Here is a 20,517-nt window from a genome sequence, read left to right as displayed (position 1 = left end):
CCAACGTAGGTCAATCTGCTGTCAAATGTTTGCAGTCGTCAAGCCACAGGTGATCCCGTTCCGTAGGCAGTTCAGCTTCAAGAATGCCAGTTGTAGGCGTTTTGCCGAAACTCTGGATGAGGTAGTACCAGGCACTGAACCCGTGCCAGACTCCTATAATCCTACTTTAGAGACATTAAACATAGGCCATTCTCTAAAGTACGATATATATTTTTGGTATAAGTGGCACTATTACCTGTCCTTCCTCATGATGGTTTCTCGGTGTTTGATGTATACTACCTGTTCGCACCTTATATTTTCAAATTTATTTCAAATACACAATTAGAATTATAGGTACTTCTTAAGTCTGCTTGTATTTCATATGGGTCCCACTACTACTATAAGTTATGTAAAATCAAATTAGTTTATTAATATTCAAAACCGGTTGCTTGGCAACTTCGTTACTGTTTTATCAACCTGTGAATGTACATATGGGTTCTGACCCAGTGCTTATGCGGAAGCGTACAACCAGTGATGGGACGAATGATATGTACATTATCACGCCGTTAAATATGATAACAAAATTGTTTATCCACACCTACAAACATTTTTGTAATGAACATTGTGTTTCACGGCATTTTAATTATTAAGTAATGGCAGTTTCGTACTGTTATTATTTTTTATATATTTGACTCCTTAGTCTTAACGTAACATTTTACGCAAATCACGAACGTTGTACTTCTAACTTCCCACGCCAGATGGTGGGTATTATGTTTCTTAAAAACCAGTGTTACACCTCATTTCATGTTATTCATTTATTATTCTTTTTCATTATCTTTTGCTCTTTTATATGTCCTGCACTCTGACAACATATCATTGATCTGTTTTATGTTTTATAAGTTTGTAAAAAACAATACGCCAATGTATTTTAGATATTTCCTTCCCCCTTCGTCTGCTATGTGCTGTACGTACATTTTAAATTTGAATTACTGCACGATTCACAAATGCACAAGAATTATTTAGTGTTAATATCTCGCATAACCAGTAATACTATGTCTTCACGTGACACATGTCACATAGAGGGCATGTCAAGCCCCGTCACACCGAGGTCTGCTGAACAAGTGCATGTAAACAGCGACCTCAGTCTATGTGATCGCCGTAAGCTTATTGACACCAGTGCTTACTAATTTAAGTTATATATTACAGGTATGTTCCTAACAAGTGTTATGTTCATATGCAGATGTCATTGTGATTTTCTGTTTTATACTCTCTGATCGTAATGTGAAAAAAATTTTAACTTCTAGCACTGAAGATGGTCACTAAGTGACCGAAAATCGATTTTGCGATAATAAACAAAAATATACGACCAATGCTGTCTCTCCTTTCAAGTATACCCATTATCTGGTCGTAGTGCACAGGACACTATGGAGTCGCCAATCAATAAAATATCTTGTGGCACAAGCAATATCAACTAACAAGAATTTATGACTTTACCAGCGTCATAGGCAGTCTCCTTCAGCACCGTAGATTCTATGTCGAACTTTACAGTAGAATACAAAAAACGCAGTTTCTCCCAAAAGAGAGCTAACCTATTTAAGGTCTATACCAACGGTCAGCCACATTGTCTTAACACAAAAAGCTTCATTCATGCTGACGATCTGGCGCTAATATCTCAAGCCAAAGATTTCGAAACAGACTTCACACTCTCGCAGCATACAATCAAAATAACTAGCTGAAACCGAATCCGTCTAAAACTCAAGTATGCGCTTTTCATCAACGAAAAAAAGGCGCCAACAAAAAATTACAAGTCGTATGGAACGGAATGGAGCTGGAGCACTCTCTTAATTTAGAATATCTAGGATCACGCTGGACCGTGCGCTGATACTTACTAAGCACTGCCTAAACACAAAACAAAAGGTATCGGCCCGCAGTAACATCATCAGAAGCCGGCCGCGGTGCCCGAGCGGCTCTAGGCGCTTCAATCTGGTACCGCGCTCCTGCTACCGTTTTAGGTTCAAATCCTGCCGCGGGCATGGATGTGTGTGATGTCCTTAGGTTAGTTAGGTTTAAGTAGTTCAAAGTTCTAGGGCACTGATGACCTCGGACGTTAAGTCCCATAGTGCTGAGAGCCATTTGAACCATTTTTTTTTTTTTTTTAGAACACGTGAAGTACCGCAACAGACTAAGAAGGGAGGTGCGTAGAACAAAGGAAAACATGGCCAAATGTAAGGGACCCACCAACTTTGTGCGAACGGGGAGCCCACCAAGCCACCAAGCACCTGTTCAATTGCCCTCAGTGACCAGCTTCCCGCAAGCTGGAGGACTACAGCGGGTCAGGGAGAATGCCGTCTAGGTTGCTAATTTCTGATCTGATTATATGTAGTGTTTGTAAACTGTAACTGTTATATTCGTCTCTAATGCCTCACATTGTATCTATATTTTCTTTGTATGTATTAATTTTACATATTCAGTCTGCTTTTTTCTTTTTTTGCCTATTTTGTATGCAAAGCTTTTGACACGAATAAATAAGCGGTTCGAATGATGCCTTTGTTTCGGCCCATTTTTCATGACGCCATTTCCTTGAGGATGTAGTCCTGACGGGCAGCTGACCCAGGCGACGCATATAGGAATTGCTACACTCCTGTATAAGTAAAAAGTTGTGGAAATTTCAAATCGCCTTGTCAGTTTTCCTTGCTGTTTCTGGATTTAGAAAAACTTGAGTACGTGATACTCGACAACGTGTGAGTATATGTCCAAAATGTTTTCTTGCTCTAGAGAGCCTATATCTAACATCCAATTTTTACAGTGGTTGACTTCTAAAAGGGTAGCCCCTTTGAAAATATTTTTTATAGCAAATGCATTATCCAGAATACTGACGTATGGTATCTGAACTAATATACTCGATAAAAGTCGAGAGACTGGTAAATTCGAAATATTACGTACAAGACACTCTGGCTGTTTATGGTTAGTGAAAGATTCACCATCAGAAATTTAGTTATTAGGACCTACGTGGAAGTATACAACTCGATACTCGGGCCTAATGAGTGTTAATAGCACAATACTACGGCTATCTTAAAATAAAATACACGCCACCTTATTTCTCGGGAGCCCGTTTGACTACATGTTTTCCAACACACTTTGGAAAGTCCCATCTATTATCAAAACCACTAGCGATTTCTTACAATCCTTCTCATGTTGAAGGCCCCTAAAATTACAGAAAACCAGCGGCCCGTCTCGGCTTCGCGCTGGTTGCACTAGGTATCTACGGCAGGACTACTTGTCTGGCGTTGCCGTAATAAATTACATACAGAAACCTTCCCCGTGATTCAATCTGTCTATCAGTGAAAGCTGTATGAAATTCACTACAGGAGGTCCGCAGATTATCCTTCACATACCGACAGAAAAACGCGACCGGGCACTTCAATTTATATTATGTAGTGATTTGACAAATATTGTGTCTGAAATTTATATCTTTGAAGATGCCTAATACATTATGATATTTATTTCAGTTATCAGAAAATGTAACGAAGGAAAATGAGTGTGAGATAACTTCACTTTTGAATAACACACTCACTGAAACGGGAAGATACAAGAACTCCTGTCAAACGAATGAAAACTAGTTAGACAAATACCGAACCTATTTTTAGAGTGCAACTGAAAGTATCCAGAAGTCTGTTAATGAGTACTTGGCGTCCGCAGATTGTGTGGTGTCTGAGCTAAGTGTATTGTCGCAAGCATCAAGAAAAATTGACTGAAAAGGAGAGTGCTGCAATAAATTCTTCAAATTATTGCAGAAGATGTAAATATAATTCTTTGCAACAATACTTGGTGAGCGTCAGATTATACAAATTATTACATTTCAACGTTGTACACTCCGACTGTTGAAGTTATTAAATAGGGGCTTTAGGAAGTAAGTTATACGTGTTGTTCCACGCTAAGGCAACTGCGCATTAAGAGTGTCCCGGGTTTCTGCAAACAGTTCTGCTGCGACATAAATAACAGGGGCATCGCAGTTTGCGGCAACTGGAAACGTACTTCACAGATGAAGTACGATTATTGTGGGCAAAAGACTAAATTGCGTACAAATTCACCATGACATTCGGGTGATATATAGATCAAATGAAATATCGTATTCAGTCACTGTAAAATGGCACCAAAAATCTGACCAAGGGCACACAGGCGTAGGTGATGCTGATCCAGAAGGTAGACCATCAACATCGACCGGATCTTTCACCATCAGATTTCCATTTCTAAATTTCCAAATTTTCAGCAAGCTGAAAAAACATGTAGGACGGGGAAGTAACATGTCGAGGCACTGGACGGTTGGCAGATAGGAAACTCCGGCCGTTGTTTGCAGATACGTGATGACTATGTGGAAAAATGGTGCAATGTATTTGTGTCACTTTGAAATGTAGTGCAGTATTCGGCATTCATGCGGCCTGCCGTAAGAATCTATAACTTGCTCCCTTCGTATATTTTCTGATAGCAGTGAAGTGCATCACCTGCAACGTAACTGTTTTGTAAATTTTCTGCTTACAGGAATTGTTTGAGTGAATTTAAGAAATACCAAAATACTAATCTCCAAATATTCTCTTTTCAGATATTCAAATACAACCTCCCCGCAATCCAGAATGGTGCGAGATATCTCGCACAACGGGTCTAGGAAGCGAGTGGAAACACTCACCTAAAAAGAATCCAATAAAATAGTTGCAAATGCGGATACTGACATTAAATATAACTTATGTTTGATATTTAACTATTTTATTCTCTTAGCTGTAGCTAAAAATCGAAAAGTAACTAAAAGGCAGTCTCTTGGTGATATAGCGTGACGTATTTTTGTATCCTGTTTTCAAGTACTTCATTCTACAGTGGACAATAGATTCAAAACTTGCATACACATTCTCAGAATGTTTTTAATCTGAGCGAGGTACCCTTATTGAAATTTATTCAATAGCGTCTCTTGAAAACTTATATACATGCGTCTCTGCATCACCCACCCATCTCTTTCTTTCTTAAGTTTTTGTTCTTCATCACGATTTTCCTTTAATAACAATGACAATTATAATAATAATAACTGGCTTTTTAAGACGATGTTGTAAGCTTCCTCTTGCCTATCTCACGAAGCGATTCTAATGGAAACACTTCTGCAAGTTGTGTTTTTTTTCCACACGTATTTATATTTTGATCAAATTATTATTCTCTTATGAAGATTCAGAAATCTGTTGTGAGTTTTGCACCACTTCTTGGCGGGAAGAGCAAAGACTTTTCAAAAAACTTAATTACTGTATGTGATAGTTTATATTTCATCTGAAATCGTTTGCAGCAGGCGTAGCGTCCTCAAGATCAAGAACAGAGTTCGCATTGCCACTTAATTTATTTGTGTCGTGATCATGTTCGATCACGACCGGATATGAGACATAGCAACTACGAACAGAGAAACCTAAGGGACCAGACAGAGCTGGAAATTTTCTTTGCTATACTACACCACACATTAAAAGAAGTTGGATTTAAATCACAAACAAGGTAAATAGCAATGCGCCTTCTGCCTTAACTACGACGTTTGCCGACATGCAGTCGGTCCCTCGTAACTGTATGAAAACTATAAAAACTCCGTTATTTCTGTTGCTATTAATAAGAGATGGATAGCATTGAAATACTTTAAGTAATAAGCAGGCAGTACTGCATTTGAGAGCACAATAACTTATTTAATTACCTTAGTCAATATTGCTAACAATAGGCTCCGTACAATTTCAATTTTGTATCTTTCTGGCTGTTTCCTTAAATAAAGTCCTTTAACATCTTCGATATTTCATCTTAGATGCACACATAAATTCTTACATAGCATTGAACAGTGGTAATATTTTATAATAACTAATCAGTGATTGCGGACCACGCCATATACGCGTCCGCCGTCTTTAAAAAATATCACGACTGTGTTAACAGAAGAGGATTACAATTCTTCAGCTGTCAAAAAATAAATAAATAAATAAATAAAAGAAACACAGAATATCTGTATCGATACATTTTATGAACAATTCGTATTCCGCGCCGTGGCGCGTAAGGTATTCTTTGAAATATCAGGTGGTCGCTGCTCAGCGACGATCTAATAAATTTTTACACAGATTGTATGGCTTTTATGAGCCTGCATGGTTAGCTTATCGAATGTAAGTTTATTTAAGCTATCGTAATATTACAAAGCACGTGGAGCAAGTAGCTAACATTGCCCATGCGACTCTCAGAAGCAAAACTGCCGAAGTTTTTGTTGTAATGCAAACACATCAGTGAGTACTTGCGAGAGTTTCCTTCTAGCGGATTCACGCCTTTTGTAGAGAGGAGCTGCTAGCAAGAACCAAAAGTGTGTTGCCTTCTGAGACCTGCACGAGGTGCTGACAACGGGGCGTAAAGTCCGGATCGGGTCTTTCCTGGAAGTGTCAACAGCCGAGCCTTTGTCCGCAGGCCGGACGCCCAGCAGAAGCTTGCAGCTCGTGTTCGCCTTTGTCGCCCCCCTGGAGTATGCTTCACCTCTCACAGTCTGAATGTGCTGTGTAAGACTAGGCCTGCGAGCAATGTGGGTCCGACATTTTCGACAGACCACAACACCACGTGTCGGGAGATAAGATCGGTCGACAGCTTTATTATATATGTCTTTCGGCCTTTGTCAGAAATGGACGGGAAGGATGCCTCTTGTGCTGAGAGACACATACTGCCCTGAAAATTTCATTTTAAAGAGATGAACCTCTGCAACGTTGTTACAGAGGGTCTGAATGCCCTCATTTGATAATCTTATCGCATTAAATGTTGTTCCGGAATTCTTTCCGAATACTCGTTTGATGCACTTCCTCGCAGTAATCTATCCCGTGCAAAGCCTTTTAATGTCTCCATAACTATTGCAACAAGAGTAGGGACTTCAGAACGCATGTTACACATGTCGTCCAATGCTGAGACAGTTGGCACATTGTCAGAAAAGATTACTCGTTCCGGTTTTTCTGCACTCAGTTCTACCGCGGCACGGATAACAGTGAGCGATTGAAATGGCGCGGCAACTGCAAGCATACATCACAGTTGAAGTTCGTGGGACAGTACGAATCTTGTGGGAAAATCGACTAAACTCCACACAGATTCACCGTGACATTCTGTTAGTACATGGGCCAAAAGGCATGTCGCGTTCAGCTGTAGTGAAATGAGGCCAACAATTTGACCAGGGCCGTACAGATGTGGTTGATGCTAATCAGGAAGTCCAGATCTTGCACGCGGAATTTCCACCTTATTGGCGAACTAAAAGAACATCTGGGGAAAGAGATTTTCCAACGATGAGGACGTACACGCACCAGTTCTTGAATTGCTGCGTGACAAAGGAATGGATGTCTACAGCCGAAGCGTTGAGCGATTGTTCGGAAGTTCCGACCGTTGTTTGCGAAGACTTGATGACTATGTTGAAAAACAGTGTTATGTATTAGTGTCACTTTGACGTACAGTGCAGCATTCAATAAAAATTACTTGATCGGCCATGATAACGTGTAACTCATTTTCCGAAGTGCTCTTGTACGTCCATTTGTTTACTGTAATCAATCCCTCTGCAATTTTCACCGCCAGACACTTCCCACCATTAGCAAACTGACGATACCTTGGTGCCTCAGGATGTTTTCTATCGACTGGTCTTCTATTTTAATCAAATTGTGCCGTAAACTTTGTTTCTCTATGAACTACCACTTCATTAGTTATATGAGGCACCTATCTAATCTTCGTATTCTTATGCAGCATCACATTTCAAAAGCTTTTATTCGCTTCTGGTCTTTACTTCCACGTAAAGCTACACACCAGACAAGTACTTTCACAAAAGACTTCGAAACTATTAAATTTAATTACATGTTAACAAACAAACTTCTCTTTTTCAGAAAGGCTTTTCATGATATTGTCAGTCTGCATTTTGTATCCTCTTCCTTTCCGCCATCGCCAGTTATCTTCTCCCCATAGCAAAACTTGTTTACAACTTTCAGTGTCTCATTTCCTAATAAATTCCCCAATATCGCCTGATCTAATTTTGCTGCACTTCATTACCCTTGTTTTACATTTGTTGATGTCCAGTTCACAACCTTCTTCCAAGAAACAAAATGATCCCTTCAACTGCTCTTGCAAATAATTTGTCGCCTCTGAAAGGATTACAGTGTCTTTGGCAACCTGAAAAATCACATTTCTTCTTCATAAACTGCAATGTCCTTTCCAGACTTCTTGCCTTTCATTAATAAGTGCTCAGTGTATACGTTGAATAATATTGGGGATAGGCAATAAAACCCGTCTCATTTGGTTCTCAGCAACTACCTGCATTTCATGCAAACTGATGGCCTTTCGCTCTTTGTATTTCATCCCCGCTACCTTCGTAATTTCAAAGAATGTATTCCAGTCAACATTGTGAAAACCTTTCTCTAAATCAAAATATTCTGAGAATATAGGTGCTCCAGTCCTTAGTCTATTTTCTAAGATAAGTTGTAGGGTCTATATGGCCTTAGGTTTTCCAGTCTTCATATAGAGGGTGTAACGGATATAAGTGCCAATATTTCTGTTGGTGATTGGGGCCAGTGTACTGAACAACATTGCATCAGTATTTGCATCATTTTAGACTAATAATTGTAGCTATTACAAATCTTATGTTTTTAGGTTGGGTAGTACCTCCATTTATGCATGGCACAATCAACCATTAATGTCTGTTTTCCCCTGGGCAGTGGGTCAAGTTTAAAATGAGGAGGCATTGATGCTAAATTGTTAGTCTATACTGCAAGGAGTCGTTCACTTCATAGTCAAGGTACGGCTATGCAGAAAATAGCATATCGTAAAATTTGTAACATGTTTGTGGGAAGACTGTTTGACACACACGAAAAAGAACCAAGTCACTGATGTGTGTACATATTAAGCCACGGCATATAAAAATATCTGCACTTGTACCCATTACCCTGCATAAATATATGATTTGTGAGGCTTTTGACACAGGCCAATCGAATAACAAACACTCTGTCCTCAATTACTTGAACTACATGAGAAATTTTGTGAATAGAGAAGAAAGAAGAAATAATTGTTCTAAGCTTCTCAAAAACGTTTTGCACCCCGCTCGCGACTTTTGTAGCAAGCTTTTTTGGTTAAAAAACTCTTTCTCAAATTGAAAACTTAAATACACTGCATTTACTGTTTTGTGAACTAGCTTTCAGGTTTCTAGGCCATCTTCAGGTAGCCTAAATTAATCATCATTTGGTTTTGCAGACAAAAATACTGGATAGAAGGTTCACCTGTCATGCAAACAACTGTTTTTTCATTTAAACAAAAAAGTGCTTCAGCACCACTGTGTCATCGTCAGTGGATATTCTTTATGCGTTTCTATAAAATGTAATAGCTATTCTATTGAAAGTTAATCCTGAAAATTATTTGTGTCTGTTGTTAATTTTCATGTATTATTGGGTCATGTAGGACCCTCTCTACATGTTCGGATGTTGGTAGCCTATCACCAGCTGTTAAAGGATGTTACTCTGAATTTGGGTGGCGAGTTAGCAAATCACTTTATCTCCAAATTTTTTTGTGCGATGATATTTTGTGACTATAATTGTGATCACTTATAGTTAGCTTCCAGAAATCCTTTTTTTTTATCCGCTTTCTCACCAGTCTCATCATATTGATGACATAGTAAGCCTGATTGACGACCACAAATACACACATAAAACAGCTGCACAATGAGATAAACTATTTACACACAAAAATACACTTCACATTAGAAACACAAACGGACAACACATTAAATATTCTCGATCTCACCGTACAAAGAGTAAACGCCGCATATGATTTCGCTATTTATAGGAAACTGACAACCGTGAGCACCATCATTCACAATCAGTCAAACCACTCATTAACATACGCACGAACGAGTTTCAGATCTGTGCTGCTCAGGTTTAATAGAACATTTCTAAACAGACAGAACTACACACAAGAACTAAATGCAATAAAACTAATTGCATTGGAAAGTGGTTATGAAACCAATGTGATAGAGAAACTGACCCAAAATATATTTAAATACGCAAGAGATGAATAGGCCACATGGACACAAGACCCTGCATAACATCTCATCAATAACCATGAATACAAGACACAACAGAACAAAAACCCACACATAAAACAAAATGTCAGATATCCACCTATAATAATAAAATATTTCACAGAGTAGGCAACTTTTTAAACAAACAGAGACTTCAAGTAGGATATAGAAACAGACAATACAACCGGAAAAGATTCGAAACACAGAAAGCATCAACAGGTAAATTCAACAGATCAGGTATATATGAAATTACAGTTGAGGAAGGAATCAATGGGATGCGGGTGGAGAACAATTATACTTGTACAGCGGGTATATTATCTTCATCGTCATCATCATCATCATCATTATCATCAGCTAATTCGATCACTTGATGATGCAACCTCTTTGAGTCGGTGTGCAACGTAGGATCCCTGCAGATTCTTTTATTTCTGCCGCTCTTGAGCTGCCCATTGCTATTTCAGTTCAATCCAAGTTACATTATGGTGGGGAAATAGTAACTGGCTGCTGCTGCTTCAGTATAATTGAATAATGGAACTGTATTTTATCATTCAGGATTAAGTCAGGATTCTTTGTTTGGTGTTTGTTGATAGAATTTCATGTAATTTTGGTTTTATGTTTCTAGTTCCTCTATGAAGAACATCACATTTCTCTTTTGACTGTAGGTGTTCATTACGCACAGCTACCTGTGTACTGAAGATAAATGGAAACCTCTATACTCAATGTAGTTCAGAGGAGTGCACTGTGCCTGCAGTCGTGGATGAAAAACTGCGGCCTGTATACTCTGTTCCGTCTATCAACACACCACGGAGAGTCATTTTAAACTCAGACACTGACTGAACTGATCGTTTGCGGAAATAATGGTTGTCAGTACGGACATCTGTCCGTCGATTTGGCTTACACCAGGGGCGCCCGAGATTTTGACTCCTCGCGTGCCATGCCTGGGAGCGAGTGCCAAACTGCTGAGCCTCACTTCAGATTTTCCCGCACCACCGCGCCACGGGGCGTGAGTGCGGGGAGGCTGGAGAGGGGAGAACTGCGAATGTGCCACATTTAAATGGCAGTACATGCTACGTAGTTTTATACTTCACTTTTCTCAACAACACAGGTCATAAACAAAACAAATTTTCAGTATTATTTCATTATTTTAAGCGCGCTGAAGACATAATATAATTTTTATATGGTACAAACTGTCAGCAAACGGACACAAGCAGACAATTTCACACAGTTCTACACTCGAGTTACCACGTAGTCGTGACTCATTCAGTTTTATAACTGAAGAAAGATCTTTCACATAAATATGTCGATCGAAATATTAGGACACTTTTGCAACCCCATTACGGAGACTTCGAAACTCTACCTGGCCGGCCGGAGCGGCCTAGCGGTTCTAGGCGCTACAGTCTGGAACCGCGTGACCGCTACGGTCGCAGGTTCGAATCCTACCTCGGGCATGGATGTGTGTTATGTCCTTAGTTTAGTTAGGTTTACGTGGTTCTAAGTTCTAAGGGACTGATGGCCTTAGAAGTTAAGTCCCATAGTGCTCAGAGCCATTTGAATCATTTTTGAAAACTCTACCTGATGAAAGAAATGTAGCTACCCTGGACATTTTTATCGTGAAAGAGATTTGTCATTAAATCTGGAATTACTTTGCCTGTCAAACAGTTAACATCTGCACAAGCGCAGCGGCATTTTTCAACTGAAACCGTTAACTGTCTCGAAAACAGCTCTAAAACGGGTGTAAGATTGACAGTGTCCTCAAAATTTTTATAAAACTATACTTGCAATTCTTTCAAGGCCACAATGAATTCTTCAAACCTCACTTTTTTTTAATGCCAGTAAGCTTAGAAACCTGAGCTGTCATCGTCCAGAATGTGTCCCTTCTAAAACGCGATTTTCTTTTTGAATGCATCCCCATGAAGCCAGAAAGAAGTTATCTCGAAATGTCTTGATGTCGGCAGTGAGCAGTGAAGTCCACTTAAAATGCGATGTCTACAATCCATTTCAGATGTTCTAATTTTCGTTCCTGCGCTCTTTTTTCCTTCATAAATTCAATAATAGTGAGTTTAAAATTGATTAATCTTTCCAGGCATATCCATTGACTTAGCTAACCTAGTTACAGCAATATATGAAGTCCTCACACTCTTCGTTGACTTCCACGGAAAACTGTTGCAGCTGACTGCGGGATAATGCGTGGGACTTCAGAAATTTCACTGTTCGCGCCGCCAATTTCTTCACGTGCTCCAGGGCTGCAAGTTTACCACCAAGTGCTTTTTGATGTACTGAACAATGAATCCCGTGTGTCGAGTGATGTAATTTTTTGCTCTTTCATTCTCAACTGTATCATTAAATTCTTTCTGTGTGGTATTGTAATGTCGTTACACAGAAAATACGCAGTAACTGTCGCTTATGCGAATTGAGAGTTCTCATCTCTTTCTTCCGTCATTCCCATTCATTTTAAAGGATTGCGACGATACATCGTTAGGCTGCATCTTTCTCTGCGGAGCCACTGGATCTGTGAACGTCCTTCATACCACGAACAAATAGCGAAGGGTAAACAGCGCTGACAGCTGCGGAACTCAGAGAGTCGTGCCGGCCGAAAAATGCGGCATCGCAACGATAAATGAAATATCGCGCTGTCCCCGGTACTTCCGACTAGGACCGAGCAAATCCGAATGACTGGCCGGGCCTTGGTCCTCATGCGGCCCGCACGTGCTCCACACGTGAAGTCTGGCACGCCGTGGTCGGCTCTGCCTTACACCATAGTGAAGACGCTGGAACATGCGACCTCTGCCATGAGACACAAAATATTGAATACCTGCGAGGCTGCAGTCGCCTGTGGCTAACAATTCCAGCAGATTGTCGTTACCTACAGGTCATGGCCCATAGTGACCCCAGGGAGAATTCAGCAGAAATGCAGGTTGTGTTTTTCGAGGCGAGCAAGAGGCCTGGGTTTAGCCAGGAACATGACTATCTCCACACAATCAGTTAGCTCTCTAGGGTTGAATTATAGACAACGGCATTAAACCCTCACCACCATGGTGTGCGACGGAGGCGAGCAAGCGAACTTCAGGAATGAAACTTACATAAACGGTCTCAGGCTCTCTTTTCTCACAAGTGCCAAATTTGTCCAATGCCTGAGGATTCTCACAGCAAAGCACTGAGACAGCCACCTACCAGTGTCCTTCTCAGGCATCCAATCTACTTGGGTTCAACTGGTTCAAATGGCTCTGAGCACTATGGGACTCAACTGCTGAGGTCATTAGTCCCCTAGAACTTAGAACTAGGTAAACCTAACTAACCTAAGGACATCACAAACATCCATGCCCTAGGCAGGATTCGAACCTGCGACCGTAGCGGTCTTGCGGTTCCAGACTGCAGCGCCTTTAACCGCACGGCGGTTCAACTGGGAGGTGTGTCAATCACGTTTTGGGTTCGTACTATGTTTGCGTGTAAGACAACTCTCATCGCTATAAAAATAGTTTCATGAGGATGATTCGAGGGATGTACAGTATGGAGACTGGATTCTCGAACCTCTTTTCCAGCCCTATAGTAAAAACGTCAACGGTAGATTCGTTTTTTAGGGAGATGATTCACGAGCACACTGCACCCACGTTGTGAACATCTTTTTAGAATCGTCTGAATCGAATGACCAGAAGTACCTGCTGTCATTAAATGTGTTGAGGATGCTTCAGATCAGCTGAAACTTACAGACCGTTGTCATAGGAACCCTCATCACACACTGGATGATCTCAAAAGGGCCGCCGTCGAAGACTTGGGTCACGTTTCAGCAGTAACATCTGTATCAACTTGTGGGTAATGTACTAAGAAGTATCGAAGAATGTTGGCTAGCACAGGGCGGAGCAAAATGAAACTGAATGTTATGCATAAGGAGAAATTCATTTCACTGACATGTACTTTCGAACAGACAGCCGTTTTTTACTTCATTGTTTCGTCTTTATTTGGCAGTGGACACCCTCTCTCTCTCATATGAGGGGACACATTATCATGGCAGGGCAATAAATAACTTTTATTGAATGCTCCACACTAAACCTCGGAGTGATATACATCACACTATTTATTAACATATTCCTCAAGTCTCTGTAAACAACAGTTGGAACGTTCTACCGATTTTTCAGTTTCTGGAAGACGTAAATCTCCTCCTTGGTCATAGTGCACTCGAGAACGGCTTCTGTGAACATCTCATCGATGGAAAATCTCTTTTTCGTCCCAGATGTCTTTTCAGCTTGCCGAAAAGAATGGAAAACTTATGGTGCAAGATCTGGGCTGTGTAAGAGATTAGCATCACCTACGTCAATGCCACCTTTGTCAGATTGTTGGCATGATTTGATTGTAGTTAGAAGCGACAAGTAGGAGATCAGAGGGGATTCTGGCTGAAAAAACAAACTTACCACATCCAGTGTCAGGTTACACATCTGGTGTCAGGTTACCCACTTGGGCAACTTATAGACCCTCCCACCAGGGAAACACTGGGAATTGACCAAGCCACCCAGTGTAATTCCCCCCACATCTTAGGCAATTGTACTAGTTATATTCAAGCTTACGACATAATTCGATAGCGGTCATATGACATAAAACTGGCGGAAAACCCTTCCCTCCCCCTCTAAACCAATAGAAGCACAATAAAATTGTGGGAGCCCCAATGTGCCAACATAATTCTAGCTCCCTTCCTCAACTCCATCTTTTATCACTGGAACACCTGAGTGGGTTTGAATCACTCTGGACCTGGAGAGTATAGGCAAAAATTGTAGGCGGTGTCAATTCGTTAATAACAAATTATGTTATGTCACATAACTTTAGTTTCATTTGTTAATACTAGTTTAACACACTATGACATTATACACAGTAGTAGTGCAGTGGTCAATAACAATGATAAATAAATTGTGACCCTGCTACATTCTGATTGGATGAGACAACCTGATATTGACATGACGTTAGGAACAATGGGGTTGACTTTGTGTAACCGCATAAAATACAAGAAAAGTGGAATAACACTAAAACAGACGGAAAATACTTAAAATTGGGGTGAATGAGACTATTTACATATATGACTGGGTGTGGTCCCTGCAGGTACCTCGAATGACATAACATTAAACTGTTATCAACAAAGCTGGCCAGAGTGGCCGAGCGGTTCTAGGCGCTACAGTCTGGAACCGAAAGACCGCTACGGTGGCAGGTTCGACTCCTGCCTCGGGCATGGATGTGTGTTATGTCCTTGGGTTAGTTAGGTTTAAGTAGTTCTAAGTTCTAGGGGACTGATGACCTCAGAAGTTAAGTCCCATAGTCCTCAGAGCAATTTTTGTGACAAGACCGTTATCTCAGCCAGAATGCCCATTAACAAACTACTGCAACATTACGTTTGGTCCATACATCGCCAGAATGTCACACTGAGTCTGTGTGCAGTTATACTATCTGCCACAACAATCGTGTTGTCCCGAGTATGTTTCCACTTGCCGTGCTGTTTCTCTCGACACTACGAAGCACCTGTTATCCGTAGCATAGCAGAGCAGTATCTGCAGGACACCTGTAACACGTACCCTCTTCCCACAATCCACTGCTCTGTGCAATCCTCTTAGTGTGGGGCGACATCTGTCACTTACTTCCTGTAAGCCCCTACTAAGTTTCATCAGGCTTACTCTTTCTTTCCCTGGTGTCGTTGAATATGTATGCACGAACTTTCGTAGCTGTTTAGGTGGTGGAAAACATTTTTGAACAGTTTATTGGTGACCTGAGTCCGGGCGGGGTAATACGTTTAGATTACATTAATTTCTCACGCAGAAAGTTTCACTTAGTTTCAGCAAAGTATTACACGGTCTAAAATGGACCGAACACAAGTAGCACATGATGACGATTCCCAATATATTAGTGAGTCCAATAGGCGCGATTCACTTAATTGTTACTTTTAGCAGTGATAGTAATAAATTATAAAAAGTTAAACTGTTCTTTACGAAGCTAGGAACTTACCTGGTCACGTGTTAAATAATGTGTTTTTCTAGACGCATACTTTTCTTCCTTTTTACATCGATTGAGAAATAAAGTAGAAGTTTCCATTTGTCATATGAAAAGCAAATAATTTATCAAAGAACTGACTCCAGGAGGCAATGAATACATACATAAAAATGCTCTTCCGACAACAAGTTTTTTATCCATCCGCTGCCGCAAGGGAACGTTGCAGCCTAGGACGAAGAATTCTGCTAATCTCCACCCGGAGCCTGTTATGTTAATCAGTGGAGTTTCCTGGATTTACGGCTTAGTGGTACTGTAGCACAGGTTAGCCAACGTCATTCGCCTTTGAGAAATCTCAGATATTCGTCGAATCGCCCAATGCCGGAGTCATTGTGAACATAGCCTAATGTTATTGGAAACTTGATACTAAGGAGTACAGCGTGCTGCAACAGTGTGTTAAGAACAATGAGGATCAACACCTGGAAACCAAGTCGTCGAAATACACTCCTGGAAATTGAAATAAGAACACCATGAATTCATTGTCCCAGGAAGGGGAAACTTTATTGACACATTCCTGGTGTCAGATACATCACATGATCACACTGACAGAACCACAGGCACATAGACACAGGCAACAGAGCATGCACAATGTCGGCACTAGTACAGTGTATATCCACCTTTCGCAGCAATGCAGGCTGCTATTCTCCCATGGAGACGATCGTAGAGATGCTGGATGTAGTCCTGTGGAACGGCTTGCCATGCCATTTCCACCTGGCGCCTCAGTTGGACCAGCGTTCGTGCTGGACATGCAGACCGCGTGAGACGACGCTTCATCCAGTCCCAAACATGCTCAATGGGGACAGATCCGGAGATCTTGCTGGCAAGGGTAGTTGACTTACACCTTCTAGAGCACGTTGGGTGGCACGGGATACATGCGGACGTGCATTGTCCTGTTGGAACAGCAAGTTCCCTTGCCGGTCTAGGAATGGTAGAACGATGGGTTCGATGACGGTTTGGATGTACCGTGCACTATTCAGTGTCCCCTCGACGATCACCAGTGGTGTACGGCCAGTGTAGGAGATCGCTCCCCACACCATGATGCCAGGTGTTGGCCCTGTGTGCCTCGGTCGTATGCAGTCCTGATTGTGGCGCTCACCTGCAGGGCGCCAAACACGCATACGACCATCATTGGCACCAAGGCAGAAGCGACTCTCATCGCTGAAGACGACACGTCTCCATTCGTCCCTCCATTCACGCCTGTCGCGACACCACTGGAGGCGGGCTGCACGATGTTGGGGCGTGAGCGGAAGACGGCCTAACGGTGTGCGGGACCGTAGCCCAGCTTCATGGAGACGGTTGCGAATGGTCCTCGCCGATACCCCAGGAGCAACAGTGTCCCTAATTTGCTGGGAAGTGGCGGTGCGGTCCCCTACGGCACTGCGTAGGATCCTACGGTCTTGGCGTGCATCCGTGCGTCGCTGCGGTCCGGTCCCAGGTCGACGGGCACGTGCACCTTCCGCCGACCACTGGCGACAACATCGATGTAATGTGGAAACCTCACGCCCCACGTGTTGAGCAATTCGGCGGTACGTCCACCCGGCCTCCCGCATGCCCACTATACGCCCTCGCTCAAAGTCCGTCAACTGCACATACGGTTCACGTCCACGCTGTCGCGGCATGCTACCAGTGTTAAAGACTGCGATGGAGCTCCGTATGCCACGGCAAACTGGCTGACACTGACGGCGGCGGTGAACAAATGCTGCGCAGCTAGCGCCATTCGACGGCCAACACCGCGGTTCCTGGTGTGTCCGCTGTGCCGTGCGTGTGATCATTGCTTGTACAGCCCTCTCGCAATGTCCGGAGCAAGTATGGTGGGTCTGACACACCGGTGTCAATGTGTTCTTTTTTCCATTTCCAGGAGTGTATTAATAAAGGGTGTGGTCGTTCGTATCTCATAACGATATTTACGAAGATCTTTGGCAGTTTAGCGTCGAGGTGACACTGATGTACGTCTGTCAGTTGTAGTAAAAAGGCGATCTGATGTCTATTACACATTATACTTGAGAGAAAAGAACAAAAGATTATTGCAAGAATGAAGGTAAGGGGTAATGCTCCGTCGACCTTTACGATGTTAGGGACGCAGCATATGATACATCCACAGTTTAAAAAAATAAAAACTGGCAATAAACTGACCTTCATGCTCCACAGTTTTTATCACGCTCTGCTCTCTGTTGCAAAGCCTCCTCTACCTACTCAGGACGTTCTCGCTCGCAAAAACGCAACACTCGCCGAGAAAACCGGACGATATACCGAATTCCGTACCCCCTCACGGTAAACGCAATGTCGAACTCCTTTAAAGCTTTCCATACTGACCGAAACAACTTTATATGCCACTGAGATCTCTTATTCAGGCCATTGTGGCAGTCTTTTCACCTGATGCAAGTTGTGCTGTTACTTGTGTTCTCGCTGCTTGGAATTCAACCACTAGCAACTCGAAACAGACGCATGCTGATATTCTTTTTCAAAACTGAATCGATCGATGCCAATCTCTTTGTTTATGAACCGGCCGATACAGTTTTTGGTCTTATTTGTGCGGTACGTGATATTTGAAGGAGAGCACGGTTTTTTAATTGCATTTCTCCATTATTTCTATTTCTTTATCGTATTTGATATTTATAAGAATGTTCGGTATGCTTTTTATGCAAAATTATGTGCTCTCAAGAAGGCTGGTTATCTTGTTATTTATTTCGATCAATTTAAATAAAAATGAATAAAGTATGTATCTTGCAAAGTGAAAAATAAGTAAAGAAACAAGTTAATGTAACACATTATTGTTCGATTACAAATTTTGCTGTTAACGTAATAAAATCACAGAGAACAGATTGTTTCCCTTTGAACAGTGAAAATATACCGTAAACTTCAGAGTAAGATTGTCTCTGGAGGTTGCTGGCACGGTGTGAGACGAGTAGTCGTGCTTATGAGTCATGGCGTATGTACAGTGTTTATTGTGACTGTTAAAAGCATTAAAGATCAAAGTCAATGAAATTATATCATTCGATTCCAAAGTCTGTCACGATAATGCTTGCATTACATAAAAGGTCATAATAAACATACAACAGCGAGTAACAAGTTTTCATTCATTTCAAGAAGTAATTCCGCACTTCTTTATTGGACTGTTATGAACAAATCAGTATGGAAAGGTAACTAGATACTGACTTTTTGTACAACTGACACCCAGTGTAGTAGTTTGATACTGCGAGACAGCGAAGATTCGCTGGTGTTATACATCACAGTTATTGTCAATTATTGTCATTAACACCATTGTCGTGCGATTTTTGACGTTCATTGTCATTAGTACAATAGTAGTCGACTAGTTATAACCTGACGAAGACGACTGGATCGGTCGTCGAAATATTGCAGATAAAATGGAAACGACGACTAACCTGAAACCCGGAAACACATCTACATTTATACTCCGCAAGCCACCCAATGGTGTGTGGGGGAGGGCACTTTACATGCCACTATCATTACCTCCCATTTCTGTTCCAGTGGTTCGCGGGAAGAACGACTGCCGAAAAGCCTCCGTGCGCGCTCGAATCTCTCTAATTTTACATTCGTGATCTCCTCGGGAGGTATAAGTAGGGGGAAGCAATACATTCGCTACCTCATCCAGAAACGCACTCTCTCGAAACCCGGACAGCAAGCTACACCGCGATGCAGAGCGCCTCTCTTGCAGAGTCTGCTACTTGAGTTTGCTAAACATCTCCGTAACGCTATCACGCTTACCAAATAACCCTGTGACGAAACGCGCCGCTCTTCTTTGGATCTTCTCTATCTCCTCTGTCAACCCGACCTGGTACGGATCCCACACTGATGAGCAATACTCAAGTATAGGTCGAACGAGTGTTTTGTAAGCCACCTCCTTTGTTGATGGGCTACATTTTCTAATGACTCTCCCAATGAATCTCAACCTGGCACCTGCCTTACCAACAACTAATTTTATATGATCATTCCACTTCAAATCGTTCCGTAGGCATATTCCCAGATATTTTACAGAAGTAACTGCTACCAGTGTTTGTTCCGCTATCATATAATCATACAATAAAGGATCCTTCTTTCTATGTATTCGCAATACATTACATTTGTCTATGTTACGGGTCAGTAGCCACTCCCTGCACCAAGTGCCTATCCGCTGCAGATCTTCCTGAATTTCGCAGCAATTTTCTAATGCTGCAACTTCTCTGTATACTACAGCATCATCCGCGAAAAGCCGCATGGAACTTCCGACACTATCTACTAGGTCATTTATATATATTGTGAAGAGCAATGGTTCCATAACACTCCGCTGTGGCACGCCAGAGGTTACTTTAACGTCTGTAGACGTCTCTCCATTGAGAACAACATACTGTGTTTTGTTCTGAAACACACCTTTAGCCTAATCAGTCAGGCCGAGGAAACCTTAAAGATCGCTTTGCAAAAGCTTTCTCTGAATCTACAGATGC

Source organism: Schistocerca serialis, chromosome 6 (genome assembly GCF_023864345.2).
Source record: "Schistocerca serialis cubense isolate TAMUIC-IGC-003099 chromosome 6, iqSchSeri2.2, whole genome shotgun sequence".
Lineage (NCBI taxonomy): Eukaryota > Metazoa > Arthropoda > Insecta > Orthoptera > Acrididae > Schistocerca > Schistocerca serialis.
The sequence above is the reverse complement of the archived record's forward strand: the minus strand, read 5'-3'. Positions refer to the sequence as shown.